The sequence below is a fragment of the Haplochromis burtoni genome, unplaced genomic scaffold, assembly GCF_018398535.1.
Source record: "Haplochromis burtoni strain Fernald_Lab_line unplaced genomic scaffold, NCSU_Asbu1 Contig_57, whole genome shotgun sequence".
Lineage (NCBI taxonomy): Eukaryota > Metazoa > Chordata > Actinopteri > Cichliformes > Cichlidae > Haplochromis > Haplochromis burtoni.
The window spans coordinates 82908-101365 of record NW_024582418.1 but is presented as its reverse complement, the minus strand read 5'-3'; the positions used below and the strand labels follow the sequence as shown (position 1 = coordinate 101365).

Genomic DNA, 18458 nt, shown 5'->3' with positions numbered 1-18458 from the left:
TGAAAAAATGTGGAGTAAAACTATCCACCCTTCTACTATTCGGTATGCAAATCACTATAAAAGACATCCATTCACATACATTTAACAGCGGGAATTAAAGCACCAAAACTACAAGCAACACACATCTCATATCACCTGGATTTATTCAACAGTTATACTGGAAGGTTTAAAAGATCTTTGGAAAGGCAATGCCCTGTACCTCAGCCCTAATGGACTTCAACACAGAGAAAGTATGACAAATTACCTCTTTTCTTTTCCCCACTCACAAAGCAGCAGTATACTGTGTGCGCGCTAATGAACCCCAATACCATCATGGATACTGTTTTGTGGACTGATAAGAAGCTGGATAATGTTATCGTTTTAGCCTGAGGGATGCAGCGTCTGTGATTTCCATAAAGAACTTCAAAATTCATTTGGTCAGACACAGGACAGTTTTCCACTTTGCCTCAGTCCTTAAATGAAGCTGCCCAGATGGTGTTTCTGGAACTTTTAAGACTTTCAAATAAATCTGGGGTTAAAACAATTTGCAAATCACTGCATCCTGTTTTAATTTTCATTTGATTTGGCATCCCAGCTTATTTGGAAAGAGGGTTGTATATGAAAAATATTGATGGATATCCACTCAGCAGAGGCCATGAGCCAGCATGCTGAATTCAGTGCACTGCAAAGTATTATTTCTGTCTGAAGAAAAGAACTGAATAACAAAATCTTTATACTGATAAAAACTAAGTGCTTAGAACAGGGTCAAAAATAATGACTCTCAAACTTAAGCTGGTTGAACACTGCGTTACTTTGATCCTATACATCATTTCAAGCACGCTGATAATAAAGTCAGTTTTGGCTTGTACCTATAAATATAATCAAATCTGACAAAACATCCTTGAGCTGTGGGTTTCCTGAAAAGGCAAAAAGAGCTACAGCTCAGACTCTACAGGCCTCATTTAGCATGTTAAATCTTAAAATTCATGACAGTACAACCAGAAAAAGACTGAACATGTATGGGTTGTTTGGAAGGGTTGCCAGCAGACAGCCTGCTGACTCTAAAACAGCAGCACAGCTTAGTTTGCATAATTACACTCGAACAAACAGCAACATTTCTGCAACAATATCCTTTGGATACTTAAGACCAAAATGGACATGTTTAGACACAATGCATAGAGCCTCATTTCACAAAAAACAAATACAGCATATCAGCACAAACACCTCAGCTGTCGAGCATGGTGGTGGGGGAGCGGTGATTTCTTTTGCAGCCACAGTCACAAGAGTTGCTAATGAACTCCTCTGTATACCAAAGTATTCTAAAGTCAAATGTGAGGCCATCTGTCTGGCTGCTAAAACCTTTTTGAAATTGTGTCATGTAGCAGGAAAATGATCCCAAGCACATGTGCAGATCTACAATAGAATGGCTCAAAAACGAAAGATTCAAGGTGATGGGATGATGCTGTGAGAGCCCACGTCTCTATTCAGCTGAAATACTGTGGCCGAGCATTAAAGAAATCTGTGCATCAAACCCTCAAATATAAATGAACTCTTGCTAGCAAGCATGGGGCCAAAATTCCACCACAATGATATGAGAGACTGAACAAATACAGAAAACTGTTACTTCAACTACTAAAGCTTCTGAAAGTATGTTAATACTGTCCGTCCATTCTCTTCCACCTTTCCAATTCAGGGTTGCGGGAGGGAGGCTGGAGTCAATCCCAGGTGTCTGAGGGTGAGAGTCAGGGTACACCCTGGACTGGTCGCCAGTCTAACACAAAAAAAACAGACAACCATTCACACTTATGGGCAATTTAGAATCACCATTTAAACGAATCCCCAACAACTGCATGTCTTTGGACTGTGGGAGGAACCTGGAGTGCCTGCAAACTCCACACAGAAAGACCCATGATGGTGTCGTTAAACCCAGGACCTTCTTGCTGTGAGACAACAGCGCTAACCATTGTACCATCCCGCTGCCTGTGCAATACTGTGTATTTCTAAATGGATCTAACTGTAGTAAAGACTAATAACAACCTGAAAAAACGGCTGGCCTCTTATCAAAAAAAGTGTCAAGATAAACAAACAAAAATGAACTTAAACAATAAGAACATATATATATTTAACTTTGTAATATAAATTTATGAGACTTCTTAGTCTTAGATTCAGTCCAAACAACAAGATTTATTTATATAAAATCTTTTATAGAGTTGGGTTGCTACCACATTGCAGATGGTGTTGAAGCAAAATAGTGCTGTGATCCAGTGGAAAATTAAAGACTTCATGTTGCACATTACCTCATAGCAAGTTCAGTACGGGTATTTTGTGTAATGGAACAACTCTGTCTTCTCAACTCGCTCAGTCATCCCCCCACCTTCTCAACAATGTCTGAATGGTGCGTCCCTTGGCAGTGTCAGGCACTTAAGCCGCTGACTAGCCTGATTTACAGGGATAAAAAAGAGGAGTTAAGATGTTAGTCGATGAACTACAGCTATGCTGTGCTTTCAGTGCTGTCCTCACTCCACCGTAATAGTATTTTACAGCCGCCCAAAAAATCCATTGCTGCATCTAGCTTTGGGGCTGACATGTGCAGGAGCCAAAGCCAAAAAAGGAGCAAAGCCAACAAAGTCCTGCTGTCCCGGACAAATACTGCATACATAAAACTGCACAGACAAAGCAAATAATTATCACATGACATTGCTGATGTTGAAGATATGCAAGCAACAGAAACAATTTCATAACATGGATTCTTCAGCACTGCTTCAGCCTTTCAGGTTTTAGAGTCGTTATTACATTTAGTGTAATGTGTGAAATTTAAGTTGAGTGAAATCCACTGGTTTTAAAAAGACACACAATCCAGTAGATAATGATGATATTCCAAGACTTGGCAAGTGGATAACAGGACTTGTTTCATGCAAAATGGATTGAAAGTCAGTACAGAGCACAAATGTGCTTACAGTGTGTAAGATATATAGTAGCAGCTCTGGTGTCTCCTTCTTGAATCATTCCGCCATCACCCTCTTGTCTGTTCCTCCCTCTCACTGCAGATTTATCCCATACTTCCCCACCAATCTCATGCTGCGATGAATGTGTGGGACATTGAAAGGGCCCACTACGCACCCATACTCACACTCACTACATCATATCTGAAGTTAAGAACACAGTAACCCAATATCTAGAGTTTCCCCTTGGTTTGCTGGTGTTCCCACCTAACCCTCAAGTCCACCCTTGGCTTCAGCCCCATGATTCACTGAGGACAGGAAAGGCTGAGTGGAGACATGTAATCCATTACTGAAGGAGACTGCGGAGGGTGTAGGGAAGGAAAAGGAGGGAAAATAAGGTGTGGGGGTGGAAGAGGAACAGACAAGAGAAATAGAGATGGTGAAGATATATGTGAAATGGAGGACTGGAGAAGGGGGATTTTGATACTCTCCAGCAGTTCATAACAGGACTCCCAATGGCAAAGCGGGATGTCTTCATTTTTTTTTTCAAAGGTTTAATTTCTTAACACACAAAAAGTACATTATTTTAATCAACTAAATAAAGTCAGTAATGTTTAATACCAAATAATTCGCCTTCTTACTTTAGCAAGTAAACCTTTAAAGCACAAACATGTCATTTTGGCAACCTTATCATAAAGCAAAAAAGAAAAAATGTTGTTATTGATGTTACATGTGATGTGTACGTGACTCTGATGAGTTTAGGCAGTGCAGTTCTCCCGACTGCTTTAATAATTTTTTGTCATTGTGTGCTGGTTCTCCACAAGGGGCACTGAAAAATATCACCAGTGCAGAAGTTGCAAAAGCATGTAGTTCTTCTGGGTGCCACTTGAGATTGCCTGCAGAAAGTAGTCGATCTCCATAAACTCCCATCTTAAAACTTGTTTCATATTTACAGACAATTATACAAACTACAGCTTTGGCCTCTATACATTGTTTCCCCACTTCTAACTGCTCTGAATATTGTGATTTTTAAAATTAATTAAACTACCTGAATAAATGACTTAGTAGTGTGGCTATATTGATCAACAGGTGCCAGATTAGCCAACTAGCATCCACTAGGCCTCATCTACTACTTCAAGTTATTAAACTGGACTGGTGTGTGTTGTTTTTGGTTATTTTGGGGACATTTTAATGGATTATCTCACTAATATTATACCTTGTGGTACAAACTTCAGTGAGTGAAATTCTAAAGTGGTATTAATTCCTTACTTAATACTAATTAGCTGATATGTGTCCGTCGTTGGTAAGCTAGATAGCATTAGCAGATAACTTAGCAATCCATCCACCCTTCTAACTCAAAGATTCAATACAACGGCGACTGAAACACAAACGATCGGGCTTTAAAATGCAGAGTTGAAACGCAGTGTGCGTCTTTGTGGTGGCAACACCCGTCTTTTATACGGTCTGTGGTTCCTTACTTGGAAACATGAACACTATAGCCATATACCAGATAGGTTCCTATAGTTTAGCACTTGGGCCAAAACTCACAGTGACCAAGCAAAGCAGGTGAAGGAAAGGTGAGCTTCCTGCAGAAACATAAGGGAGCCACCACAACCTCCTGCCCTGACTATACTATTTTCACTTTAACAATACATATATGTTTATCAAAAAACTGATTGATGTGGCTATTTTGTACACACAGGTGAATTACTGCTAATCCACAAACCCACGAACAGAAAACAAGTATTCGCAAGGTTTGATGAACAGTGAAGGGCAAATAGAAAATCTGACTAAGCCAATGACAGGACTCTATATAGATACAGAGGAGTAATGAGACCTACATGGAAATGAGACACAGGTGGAAACGATAAATCTAAAATCACTAAAAAGGTAAAGACACAAAAACAGGAAGTAACAACACAACAAGAAACTTGAAAAAAACTAACCTTTGAAATAAAATAGGAAATAACCCAATGAGAGAGAGGAAAAAAAACAGCGACACTGAAACATGAAGATGCTGAAAAATGAAGGCTAACAGTAACAATGATGACAGTGAAACTGAAACACAGAAATCAGCTAAAGAAAATTAGTGGATACCATAAGAACCACCACAAGTTTGACTCCAAAATGTCCTGCCAACCATGAACATTCCCAAACCAATTCTAATTATTTAAGCTAGGAAACAAATATGAAAGCATTTGCAATCGAAGTAATATAAAACATATAAACCCTAATAATGCCTAATCAAAATGACTGCCTTTTGCACTGCACAAGCGCCCTTGGACAACCACAGAGAAAGTCAAACTGCTTCCTCATAATCCACTCATGCCCCTCACCGGATAACTTGCCTCTTTTTCTACCGAGGACCCCTGCTGCTTTGTGGTGAGTTGTCTGTTTTTATTTATATCAACAGGGAGGAGAGGTGGAGAAAGATGAGATGATGTGGGGGGGAAAGATACCTCCTACCCAACCACCCACCCAGGACATACTAGGACACAGCACTCCAGAGATGTGCTGCACCTGCTGTGGCTCCTGGCATGCAAGGCTCATCTCTACAAACACCTCATATATTATAGCCACACATGCACAGCCACAAACAGCAACCTTACTTTATCTCTAGCAAAGTTCTTTTGCTAACTCTTATTGAGCTTGCATTTTGTGTATCTTGCATGCACTGTCTATGTGGTCTGTATAGATACTTTTTTTCTAGTTATTGAAGAAACCACGGCAGCAGTGAGCATCTTTGATTATAATCCATTCAGGAGTCAGATATCCTACAACGGCACTAAAAGTAATACGGGGTAAGTGATGCTGTCAAGTGAATATCCTCTTCCGAGGCATCGATGTTGATGATAATATATTTTGACATGGAGTACGATCAGGTATCACTTCCTTGTCTTTCGACTGCCAATGCACCTCGATCTGCCCCGCGCCTCAGGTTGCGTTTTACAAAGTGACAAGACCAGATCATGAAAGTACAGCAAAGACTCTGATCACTATCACTGGTGTAATGCTGACAGCTTAAACTTGAATCTCTAAATCAAATGATGCCACATCCTATTTTTGATCCATGCCTGTCGTTAAACCAGAATCCGCTGCCCACATTACAAATAAAAACCAAATGGGGACTGATAAAAATCTACAACAGTATTCTGGGTTTGGTTACATGGGTGAGACAGAGATTTGCTAGTTCACGTATTTTCTTTTCTTAGTATTTTGTCATTTATACACTTGTGGTATGTTCTAAAATTGGCTGCTAGGGCAAACCTGTCCCAAAAGCACCACCACTGGCCAGTTCGGCGTGATGGAGAATGGAGATTGTTTATTTATAAAATGGTTATTACATCTGTCAGACCGCCTTTTGAAATCCCTGGCTTTTGACGGCGAGAAAAAGCCAAAGTGTTTTCTTACTATTTAAGCCTCAGAAAGCTTAAACAATAAACAGGCCTCTCAAAAAGCTAATATTTTCTGAATCAGATATTTATTTGAAAAGGCAACGCTGGACGAGCTACAGATTACTCGTGTGATCAAAAAGAGCGTTTCTCTGTTCAGTGCACGAACCTTTCAAGTTTGGCCATGTTCAAATAAATAGAGAAAACAGCCTGAAGTTTAAAATCACACACAGATGATGAGGGCTGATGTGTGTAGTCACCCGCTGTGGGAGCTCATGTGCTCACTGCAGGAATATAAATGGAGTTTTTAATTGTTTCTGACTCAAGTCTGTGGGCTGGGTCTGGGTAAAGCCAATTAGGAGACTGGAGGAAACAGTGAAGGATTGTCTCCGGAAAAGGGCTATGACTTTCTGGTAGACAGGCAGACAGTGAAAGCAGTTGTGTGTTATTGTGCACATGTCTACATATGCTTTGTGTGAGACTGCTGAGCACACTGTGTCTGTATCCAAACGTATGCACGTGAGCACATTTCTTTGCGTCTGTGTGTCAGAGAGCTAGTGCTTTGAGTTTGGAGGAAGAAAATGTCATATGGCATATCTGATTACGTCTCGCAGTGTTTTTTTCTACAGTATTTCGCTTTTTTCCCTGACATTGAAAGCCCCGGCCACTGCAAAAGTATCTGGAGATTGAAATCAGACCCAGAACTCTGGCCACACTTGGAACCAAAACAGAGAGAAGAGCATTGCAGAGAAACCAGCTCTTTGGTTTTATATGACTTATGTGGTGCTTGAATTTCACTCATTGTTTTGCATAGTCAAAACAGTGTTTCAGGATGAAGAGAAAAGCGGTCAGTAAAATTTATAGTGCAGTTCACCAAAGTGAAACTTCATACTGCATGTGAGGTCGATTTTACTTGTACCATGTGTGTCACTGTGGAACTGACACAGGTTCCCGTATTTATATTGTATTTGGCATTTTAACTAATTCTAAAGCTGAAGCTAACATTCAAGAGGCAGACAGAAACAAGCAAAGAAAAGAGCTCAGAGAACAAGGCTGCTGACCAAAGTGCCTTTGTGGTCAGCAGCAAAAACACAATGCTGTCGCACTCCAGTTATGAACTGTAAGTTTCAACTGTCTCTCTATTCTCTCTGTAGAATATTGTCAGCATATGTTTGTAGTTTTGCATACATTTCGACCTTGAATGTGTGAGAACTTATATGTTTGGCACAGTCTGATTTGATATTACATGTGCGTAATGTCTTCCTTCTTCATTCACAGCTAGTGAGGGAATGTCCTGTCTCCTTTCTGTTTGAGTTAGGCATCTCTCCCCTTAATAGCACACAGTCTATCACCTGTTGTGTGAGAAAGGACAACTTTGGAAAATGTCTTTTCTGGGAACTGAGTTTTTGTGTGAAAACAGGTCCAAACAGGTCTTTGCTTTTCAGTTTACTGTGGCCCAAACTGACTTTTACCAGTCATGTTTTGTTAGTGTAAATATTTCAGAACTTGTTGATGTGAAATATGTTTTTAACTCGTATCCACAGCAAATATACATTTTTTTTAAAACCCTTTTGATGAAAAAGATAATTGTAATAGCTCCTTTTACCAGATCATTCTCTTTCTATTTCCAGTTTTACAGGATTTAAAGTTATTGCTGTAAATTATCTCTACAATGAAAAAATAATAATGCTGCTCTATTGAACGCTGTATCCCTGCTGGTTTATTCAACTGAATAAAGGGTGGAGATGCTAAACAAGAGCTAAGTCCCCATTTAGACCCAATATATTTACAATGCTGTGTTATTACAAATAATGAAGTCCCAAAGGTTTGAATGCTGACAGTGTGGTGGTTGTTACCAGCAGCCATTTGGCCATTCATAATTCCCTAGCGGCCTTTAGTCTCCCAGAAGGAGAGCAGCAAAGCACCACACTCATTTCACCACTGCTAGTCAAAAAGTGCATTATTCTGATGTTAATATATAGAGTCTGGATATTGTAGGAAAGTATGTGAGTAAAGGTATGGGTGTATATGCACTGCATTTCCATATGTCATAATGTTGGTCAGACACACTGTATATATGTGTTCGCCTGCTTGCTGTGTGTATGCCTGAGGCTGTGAGCCAGTGTGCGTGTGAATAGGCAGATGACCTGAGTGGTGCCGGGGTGGCCAGCTGGTGAGGGTTAGTGTTCCCTCTGGCATGAAAACTCTTTGCTTGAATCATCACCATAACCAGGCAGGGGGATGTGCATATGTGTGCAAAATGGCAGCGAGTACAGACTCTTTGGTGTTAACATTATATGTACAGGGTGGGCCATTTATATGGATACACCATAATAAAATGGGAATGGTTGGTGACATTAAAGTCCTGTTTGTGGCACATTAGTATATGTGAGGGGGCAAACTCCTCAAGATGGGTGGTGACCATGGTGGCCATTTAGAAGTCGGCCATCTTGGATACATCTTGGAAAAACAATGGTGTGCTTGGTTTCAACGTAACTTTATTCTTTCATGAGTTATTTACAAGTTTCTCTTTGTTCACAGCCATTGACATGTCGAAGAGGTTAACACGTGAGGAGCGGATCGAAATTGTGTTGATATCTGGTGAATGCAGTAACTGGGTCATTGCAGCAGATTTCAATGCAAGACACCCTACGACACCATCCATCTCCAATGCTACCGTTAGCAAACTGCTTGCTAAGTTTCGTGAAACTGGTTCAGTGTTGGATTTGCCAAAATGTGGATGCAAGAAAACTGTCACTAATGAAGAAACATCAGTGGCTGTCCTAGCTTCATTCATCAAGAGCCCACAGCGTAGCACTCGCCGCATGTCACTGGAGAGTGGCATTAGTCGAACATCCCTTCGGCGGATATTAGCTACTCACAAATGGCACCCTTACAAACTCCAGCTACTGCAGCATCTCAACGAGGATGACCCAGATCGGCGCACAGAATTTGCAGAATGGGCAAAACAAAAATTGGAACAGGACCCTCAGTTCACGCAGAAGATTTTGTTCAGTGATGAGGCAAACTTTTATGTGAATGGTGAAGTTAACAAACAAAACCACCGCTATTGGTCTGACACTAACCCACATTGGATGGATCCCTCCAAGACTGTTGGAACAACAAAAGTGATGGTTTGGTGTGGTATATGGGGTACAACGATAGTGGGTCCATTCTTCATCAATGGAAACCTCAAGGCCACTGGATATTTGAAATTGCTACATGATGATGTGTTTCCCTCTTTATGCACTGAAGCTGGCACGTTCCCTGAGTTTTTCCAGCAAGATGGTGCACCACCACATTATGGGTGCCAGGTCCGAGCATTCCTAGATGAACAGTTTCCTGGAAAGTGGATTGGTCATCGTGGGCCAGTTGAATGGCCCCCAAGGTCTCCCGATCTGACCCCCTTAGACTTTTATCTTTGGGGTCATCTGAAGGCAATTGTCTATGGTGTGAAGATACGAGATGTGCAGCACCTGAAACTACGGATACTGGATGCCTGTGCTGGCATTTCTCCTGCGGTGTTGCTATCAGTGTGTGAAGAGTGGGAGAAGAGGGTTGCATTGACAATCCAACACAATGGGCAGCACATTGAACACATTTTATAAGTGGTCAGAAACTTGTAAATAACTCATGAAAGAATAAAGTTACATTGAAACCAAGCACACCATTGTTTTTCTTGTGACATTACCAATAAGTTTGATGTGTCACATGGCCCTCTTCCTATTGAAAAAACAAAAGTTGTATCCAAGATGGCCGACTTCTAAATGGCCACCATGGTCACCACCCATCTTGAGGAGTTTGCCCCCTCACATATACTAATGTGCCACAAACAGGACTTTAATATCACCAACCATTCCCATGTTATTATGGTGTATCCATATAAATGGCCCACCCTGTACTTTGCATGAATATCAGCCGGGTAGATCTACTGTCTGCGTGACCATTGCATGTTTGCCATTACTAAAACTATTTTAACTGTTTGAAAACTAAACACATTTTAAGATAATAATAGGTATGTAGTTGCATTGCCTTTTATCTCTCAGATTAGCTTCCTCTGTCTCACCTCACATTCTCAAGGCAAAGATCATCCATCTCCTTACTTCCACTCTACGTGTATATGGTCTGACTCTGGGTGAGGCAGGTATGTCTGAGGCTCTTTGGAGAGGAAGCTTCCACTCATTCTGCTTGTAGGAAGCGACAGAAAACAGACTGTGATGATCTGATCTGCTGATATCTTCTTGACACTTTATGTTTGAAGTTTTCAGTGTTTCATTGCTAAACTAATTTTCATGGAAATGAATGGAAATGAAGGTATGAAATCTGTGGCAGCGGCTTTAGAATGTCGTGCAACACATACAAACAAGAAATACAGCACAATGATTTAGTCTCTTCCTACTTCTGAGAGAAATATCTGGATTTTTGGTTGCAACTGCATTCACTAGCCACAATAACCCTATTCAACAGCCCTGTGCAAGAAGTAGCTGTCTGCAGCGGGTTAATGTCATAAAATTAATATGTGGCAAAAGAGAGACACTGACGATGTAAAGAGAAACCACTTTATATTGAGCCAAATTATTTAATTCCCTTTCACATTAAAGTTAAAAATGCAAACATGCCGTGACATACCGCAGGATATTTAAAAAATTTTATGACTCCCCCCAAAAAAATAAATTATTGTACTTTATTCTGGGAACTATTGTTTGAGAATACATGAAAGTCAGAAGGACAGGACTAGAATAACAAGGGAGTCAGGGTAGCAAATGAAATATTGCTGAGAACATAAAGTGTGGGGTGTGAGAGACAAATAAAGAATATGGCAACATAATAAAAATGGATGAACTACATGCATTCACCCCAAGACCGCATTGCTGTCGAAGTTTACGACAAAATGAAAGCTCTACTTTTGCCCTGATTTATCGTCTGAAGTGCAGCAATTCGACCCCTCCTTTGTCTTTTGCTCACTTTCCCAGTTTTAATCTAATTTGTAGTGGTCAAGTTGCCGCCTATAAACAAAGCACGCACGGAAGATTGATGATGCAAAGACACACAGCCCCTGCCTATTGTGTACACATTTTTGCAAACTCGCTGTTATAAGCACAATGTGACAGTGGAGGGATTTTCCCAAGAAGAAAAAGGTACACTTGTGTTTCACCATTTCATGCAGGCCAGTGCGAAACTGATTAAAAGGCCTGGGGAAGTGTTTGTGGATGTGATGGCAAGCGTAAATGTCAATGCATTCCTAGGCCACACACTCTTACATACATACATACTGACACTTGTGCACAACTGCATTGCCAAAACCGCCAAAAACTACATGAAGCAGTCCAGCAGATCTTTGAATGCAGCGTAAGACTGTAAGCCAAATAAAACCTAGAATGCAAAACCGCAATACACAAGCAGGAAACTTTTAAAAATATGGAAATGTGCAAACATAAACTTCCACACGTATGCACAATATAGGAATACCCATCGTGTACCATATACAACTTTGTAACACAACAAAAAAGTTTGAAGGGCAGAAGTGGTTACAGATTAAATTTACAGGAAAGGAAGCATGGTGTTACTACTAAAACCCAATATAATAAAAAAGCAATCCAGGGAATGAATTTGCAAACTGGACTGTATCCCTGAGTCTGTTCTCTTGTTTGGTATCTAACAAATGAGTTATACCCAAGGTTAACAAGCCAAAATAAGATCTAATCCTTCATCTACTGGAGACACAAACACATTAAAAGGAAATATAAGATGTGACATGATCGTAAAGTTCTGCTATGCCGTCCGTAAAGATTAAAAAAAAAATCTGATTTATTACTGCCTGCTCTCCTCAAGATCATGGGACTGCTTTCATTGTGACTCATCGTCCAATGTGTCAAAACAGCAGCCCTTCAACTTGGTTTCATTTTGGGGACAAAGTCACATGTATGCATAACTGACGAGCAGGGTGTGATTATGTTTCACTGTGCTGTGTACCTCGCCATTTAGGATTTCTCCAATAGATCTTGATAAAATACTGCAAAACATTACAGTGAAACTGCCTCCATGGCGAAATCAGAGAGAAATACATTAAAGAGGTCGGGAATCATTTTGGATGATACTGCAGGGCGTATCAGGGTTCACTGCGTGGCGGGCCAAGTAGGACCCAAATGCAATACTCAAAACTCACAAAGGCAAAACTGAAAAGCAGCTTTATTGCTGAATTAAAGAAAAGTACAAAGTACTTAAGTAGAAGTACCAATACTACTGTTAAAAACTATTCGAGTAAAAGCTAAAGTACTGATTCGACTTCTTTACTCAAGTAAAAGTGAAAAAGGACAGGCTCTGAAATGTACTCAAAGTAAGAAAGTACAAAGTAGCTCTTTTTGTGTGAAGCTAACTGAATCCTGTGCTATATTGACATAATGAGAAAATAAGTCAAGTAAAGTCAAAGTAAACTTTATTGTTATCTCTGCTTTATCCAGTGCAGATTACAGAGAGACGAGATGACAAGGCTTCGGTTACATGAGTGCAAAAACATAAAAACTAAATAATATCAGTAGATTGGAATATAAACTTTAACTTTTTTAAAATCCTAATTATACTCAGCTTGAATCTGGAAAAAAAGAAGAAAATTAAAAAATATATATCTATTTTCTTTTGCCTACATTGTAGAGGGTGACCCTAAATGGGACAGCGTGTACAGTCAGGGGTTAAATTTGGATTCAGCAGGTGGGGGGACGCTAAAATTGGTTGTAATGGCTCAGCGTGGGGAAAAGAATCACAACTGACAATAATTTCCACTGCGAGCTTGAGTAGATTTTCTTAGTGTTCAGGTTGTGATCAGCTGACCTGCTGCTCTTTGTGGATTTACACAAGTTAATTCAACCAGATGTCAGCAGATGTTTCATGAGCTGTACTGGCTGATTTCCATTCTCTACACTGACAGTAAACTGTTTGACTTTTTTCTAGATGGTGCAAAGTTGTTATAAAAGTGGAATTCAGTGAATGGATCTCAGCATCATCAGATAAAGATCATTTGAATTTCTGCTACTCTTGATGTAAGCTTACTCTGACAATGAAGCCACAGCTGCTGTGCACCAGTCACACACTGTTCTTTACTTTAAGTCCATCACAGTACAGCAAACTAACCTGTTTATCCTGCACTAACCTGCAGAGGATTTTCAGGCAGCCTTTAAATAACATAGTTAGTCTACCTCAGTTTGTTTTGCTGCATGTTTCACAATATGATGTAATGTCACATGTACAGACCCAATATCTGATTTAAAAACAGAAGGACTTAGATGTAAGTTTTACATATTCAGTTTATCAAACACCACTGAGCATCCTTACCTTTAAATCGGACCTCTCTTCTTCCTCTCCTGTCCTGCCTTTCTTATCTTCCTCCATCTCTGAGTCAAGTTAGCGCTTTTTCTTTTATCTCTCTGTGAAGTACAGCAGCTAGCTAAAGTACAGACCTTTAGCTAGCAACACACTGTGAGACAAACAGTTTGTGTGTTGGTTGATGTTTGTTGAGCTGATGGAAACACTGCATTTGAAATTACCGGACACTTGAAAAAAGTCACTCACTTTATGTTCGTTCCTCTTTTGTAGAGCTAGCTAGATGCTGAAGTACCGCTTCAACCGCAACATAAGGATATCTGCAGTCGTTCCGGTGTTATGGCAAAAAACCAAACCAAAACAAACAAAAAAAACTACCACCTCACTTTTAACTCCTGACCTTGGCACACATAATCTCTTTTTTATCTCTTGGTGATTAATGGTAACAGGATTACCATTCATGTGTTTACTCACAGTGAGGAAATAATAACTCCCAACAAATGTGTTAGAGCAAAAGTAACGAGCCTGTTCTGAAAATGTAAGGAGTAGAAGGTACACTAATTTCTTTAAAAATGTAGGAGTAAAAGTAACAAGTATTCAGAAAAAAACCTACTCAAGTAAAGTACAGATACCTAAAAATTGTTCTTAAGCACAGTAACGAAGTATTTGTACTGGCCACCTCTGACAATAAGTAATAAAAAACAATTTGATGAGGCAAAAATCAAGAACTCAAGAATTAAGTTAAAACTACATTCAACCTGAGGAACATGGAACACGCAGAGCACACAGCAAAAGGGGGAATACAACAAAGGAGAGGGGAAGACTGAGATGATACATGCATGCAGAAGATAACAAGGGAACAGGCCACAGGTGGGAACACAGCTGTCACTAAGTAAGTAAGTGAGGTAACTAATGTTTATTTATTAAGCTCTTTTTACAGCCAAGCGGTCACAAAGAGCTGTACACAAAAGATTAAAATAAGCACAAACATTACGTGTCAAAATAGTCGATGAAAAGATTCATTGAAACAGTCAAATAAACAGGTAGCTTTAAAATAAATAAATAATACTTTAATAAAAAATTCTTAACAGAAATCAAAATCGTTGTTAACTGCTTTTTAAAAGGATCCACACCATCAAGATCCTCTCAGATAATAATAAGAAAAGCAGTCTAATGTAGAGCGAGATGTACCAGCCAAAACCAGACTAAAGAGACAGGGGAAGCAAAACTGAACACAACGCACACAGGACAATGGACTACCAAAATAAAAGAAGTAAGAACACAGAGACTTACAGACAAGCTTGACACAGAAACAAAAGACAAAAAACTGAACCATGAACTGAGAACACAAATAACTCAGAGGTGCAAGAAAGAACTAAACTCAAGACTAAACAGTACAAAGCTTGAACTTACTCTTACTCTTACTGCAAAAGAATCAGGAGACGGTAACCAAATTTAAAATGCTGGGTGAAAGACCCAGGATGGTGACAGCTTGATAATGCTTGAAAGCACCAATATAGCTCACTGGGTTAAGTAGGTAACCCATAACCCAAAAGGATACTGCAGAGACCTGGTCCATTTCCTACATGCTGTTCTTCTCTCCTTTCCCATTTTAAATATCTAAATCTTGAAACACAGAATGACATTATTAAGCATTTATATAACACAGCTGTCTTCATACCAAGCGGCCTATTTTTTTATTTTTTTTTTTACCATCCTTCACCAGTCTCCATCACAGAAAGGATTCAGTGAGCAGTTTTGAACCATCTGACAGGATTAGCTTAAAACAGACCAGATCAGAGTACAGGTACAAGTACAAAGGGGGAAAAACATAGTCAAAGTATTTTCCACCTAAAGTATTCATTGTATGGGAATTATAGTAATTACTGCGTTTCAGATTTAAATGATTGTTGTAAATGTTCAACATCCAGGACAACATATGATTTATTTAAAAAAATAAACAAAAAAGAAAACAGATGACATGAAATCATATTTGTTCTTAAGTTAAGAATCCAACTGGTGTTACACTAAAGCGATCATATCACCTGACCTTTTCTCACACACACACACACACACACACACACACACACACACAGTAAGTGGTGGCTGGGGATGGATTCTCTTGTTCTCTAGGGGGCAGTTTAGATGGTCACGCCTTTCCCTCTGTGACACTGAGGCATTGCCACTGTCTGTTTCACATTTAACATGGCACCACCCCCGCCCCCCACACACACACACACCCACACCCACACACACACACACACACACACCTAACACACATTCATTACAAAACACGCATACATGCATTTAAATGCCTGCACTGACATTGCCTGTTTCACATTTCAAACACACACATGTGCTCGCATACTACACGTACGGTCATCTGGCACTAACTGACAAGCATGCAGAAAGACACGCATACACCCACAATGCCTCTGTCCCTGTCTGTTTGACATTAAAGCCGAGTCCCTCTGCACCAGAAGGCAGTTGTTTATGTAGATATAAACTATTGCTCTAATTATCCCATATGTAGTCCTCCAAAAACAATGACGCTCTCTGATGAATTTTTAACGACTGAACTCATACACACACGTATGCATAATAATGATATGTGTGGCCAACATCAAACACTGCCTGATTAGAATTTATCTCAGGATAACAGTATGGCTTAGCCTCCTAAGTCCCTCAGTAATTATGATTATTGCAAACCTCCGCTTTCAGCCTTATTTTGGAGTAACGTCACATTGATAGAACTGTGACAGGCCAGATTTTTGACTCCATGTAACCATGTTTGGTCTTACTTTGAGGCAGAGGCGCAAAAACAAAGTAATCATAGAGAGCTGCAGAGCTTCCCTGCAAGAGGGCAATTATTGGACAAGAGTGTATGCTGATATTTTGACTTCTCTTTGGATATTGACGTGCATGCTTTGTTTGGAGAGAGCTACAGTTACTTTAGTTGCTAATCATTCTAACCTGTAGTGCTAGAGTGTCTTAAAAAACATGGCAAACAGCGGTGACGAAGCAAGTCATGCTCAGCTGCAAAATAAGACTGGTGCAAGGAACCTGTCATTATGTAAAACAAACAAATAACCAAACAAAAAAGCAAGTGGTTAAATAATGCTGACTCAAACCCGGTCTATTTTGACCAAGTCTATTTCTATCAGTTCTGCTGAACTTATTATAGTCTTTTGTCTTCTTATGGTTGTGTGTGAATTAGCAACATTTGTGATACATAAGAACAGTCCGTCTGCATTTGTCTGCATACCCAGCAGAAAAAGTGTAACAAGAACACCTTAAACAGGGTGAAACCCAAGGCTTGAAGGGGGATATTAAGCAAGGCTATGGCAAGCTGCTCTGTCTGTCATCATTTAGCATGAAAGAGGCAGATGACAGCTTCCTGTGAAGAGCCAGGAGTGGGCTAAGATAGATTTCAGTTAGACGTGATGTGGGCAAAGATCTCCTGTGTGTGCATACTCAGAGGTTTCCCTTCAGAAATGTCACATGCATCACCTTAGATATTAATACACAGTAAACATTTCACAAGTAACTGCAAATAAGTAAACTTTCAATAGTACTCACTCTGCTCTCTCTTAACAAAGGCACAAATAGATTTTGCACATGATACAATTTTAACTTTTATTTAACAGAAAGTTCACTTTAGCAACGAAATTTATAAATACTGTACAAATAGTCATAATTGCAATTATTATTCCTTTTGACATCATGGGCCCATCATTATTTATATTTGCGTAAAAAACTTTATTTTTCTCTTTTGCATTACAGATTGTAATTCTACTGTACAGGTTTAAAAAAAAATGAAGTAAGGGAAATAAAAATAATAGTTAACTTGACTTTCAGCACTTTTGTGACAGCACAATCACAACATGCTGACACTGCAAATTCCCTTAAACCTCAAGGCAGACCTTGAGTACCTCTAAACAAGTGCATCTGTAAACAAGTGCTTGTGTTGGTCAGCCATGGTTTCATGATTGCAGAATACATTTTGAGGCACACGATCCTCGTGTGTTTACTATTATCTGTTCGAGGTCAAAGACCCAGATATATTACACTCCCCAACAAAGCTACAGTCGCTCTTCAGCTTACACAGTTTAAACTAATCTGAGCGCAGCAATGCGAAAATAAACTCCCTCTTGTGTGTGATGAGTGACAGAGAAGCGTGAAGATAAGCTGGGCTTTAAACTTTCTAACTATATTGAGATTAATCGCTTTTAGTACGTGGGAAATACACAAGTATGCGTGGTCACAGCTCATAGAAAACACACACAGCGGTTTAATCACATTGCACAGCACATTACCACATACTTTCACATAGTCTTGCCACATTTTTGCAAACACAACCAGAAAACAGCAATATTACTCACTCAGATTAAAGTAACAGTTTACATGGAAAAAGTGTTCCAGCAATATTCAATTCAAATAGAAAATTGTGCCACATAAAAATCCATAAAAGTAGAAATTCAGCTTAAAACATGCATGCAGTTTGCCTTAGTAAGGTAAAGGGGGGGAAAAGCACTCATCGCTGCTCAAATATCAGTTATGCTGAATAATCAGCCGAATACACAATGTGCAAATTAAAATACAGAACTAGCCAATTTTTAAAAATCAATCATACCATATTGTTTACACCACATTCTGGCTCTAGCATCTGAATCTTCATGAGTCATCAATCCAGATCTTCTCTTATACAATGCATATGTGAAATATAGCCTAAAATTCCTGTTTTTATTTGATACTGTATGGAGAGGAAACCAGTGTCATCTTCTGCTACTGTAGCCTGTCTGCTTCAAGCTTCAGTGTGTTGTGTGTT

At 39.6% G+C, this 18458-nt stretch overlaps 1 long non-coding RNA gene across 2 annotated transcripts; it reads right to left on the bottom strand.

Moving 5' to 3' along the window:
- Positions 1–13545: 13545 nt before the first annotated feature.
- On the bottom strand, positions 13546–15304 carry LOC121814540. Of its 2 annotated transcripts, none has more exons than XR_006054412.1 (3): positions 15192–15304; positions 13880–13950; positions 13546–13784 (listed from the first exon to the last, which is right to left on the bottom strand). It is a non-coding gene; the product is annotated as an uncharacterized LOC121814540 (long non-coding RNA). The 2 variants fall into 2 exon arrangements; XR_006054413.1 differs by having other exon boundaries at positions 13546–13773.
- Positions 15305–18458: the final 3154 nt, after the last annotated feature.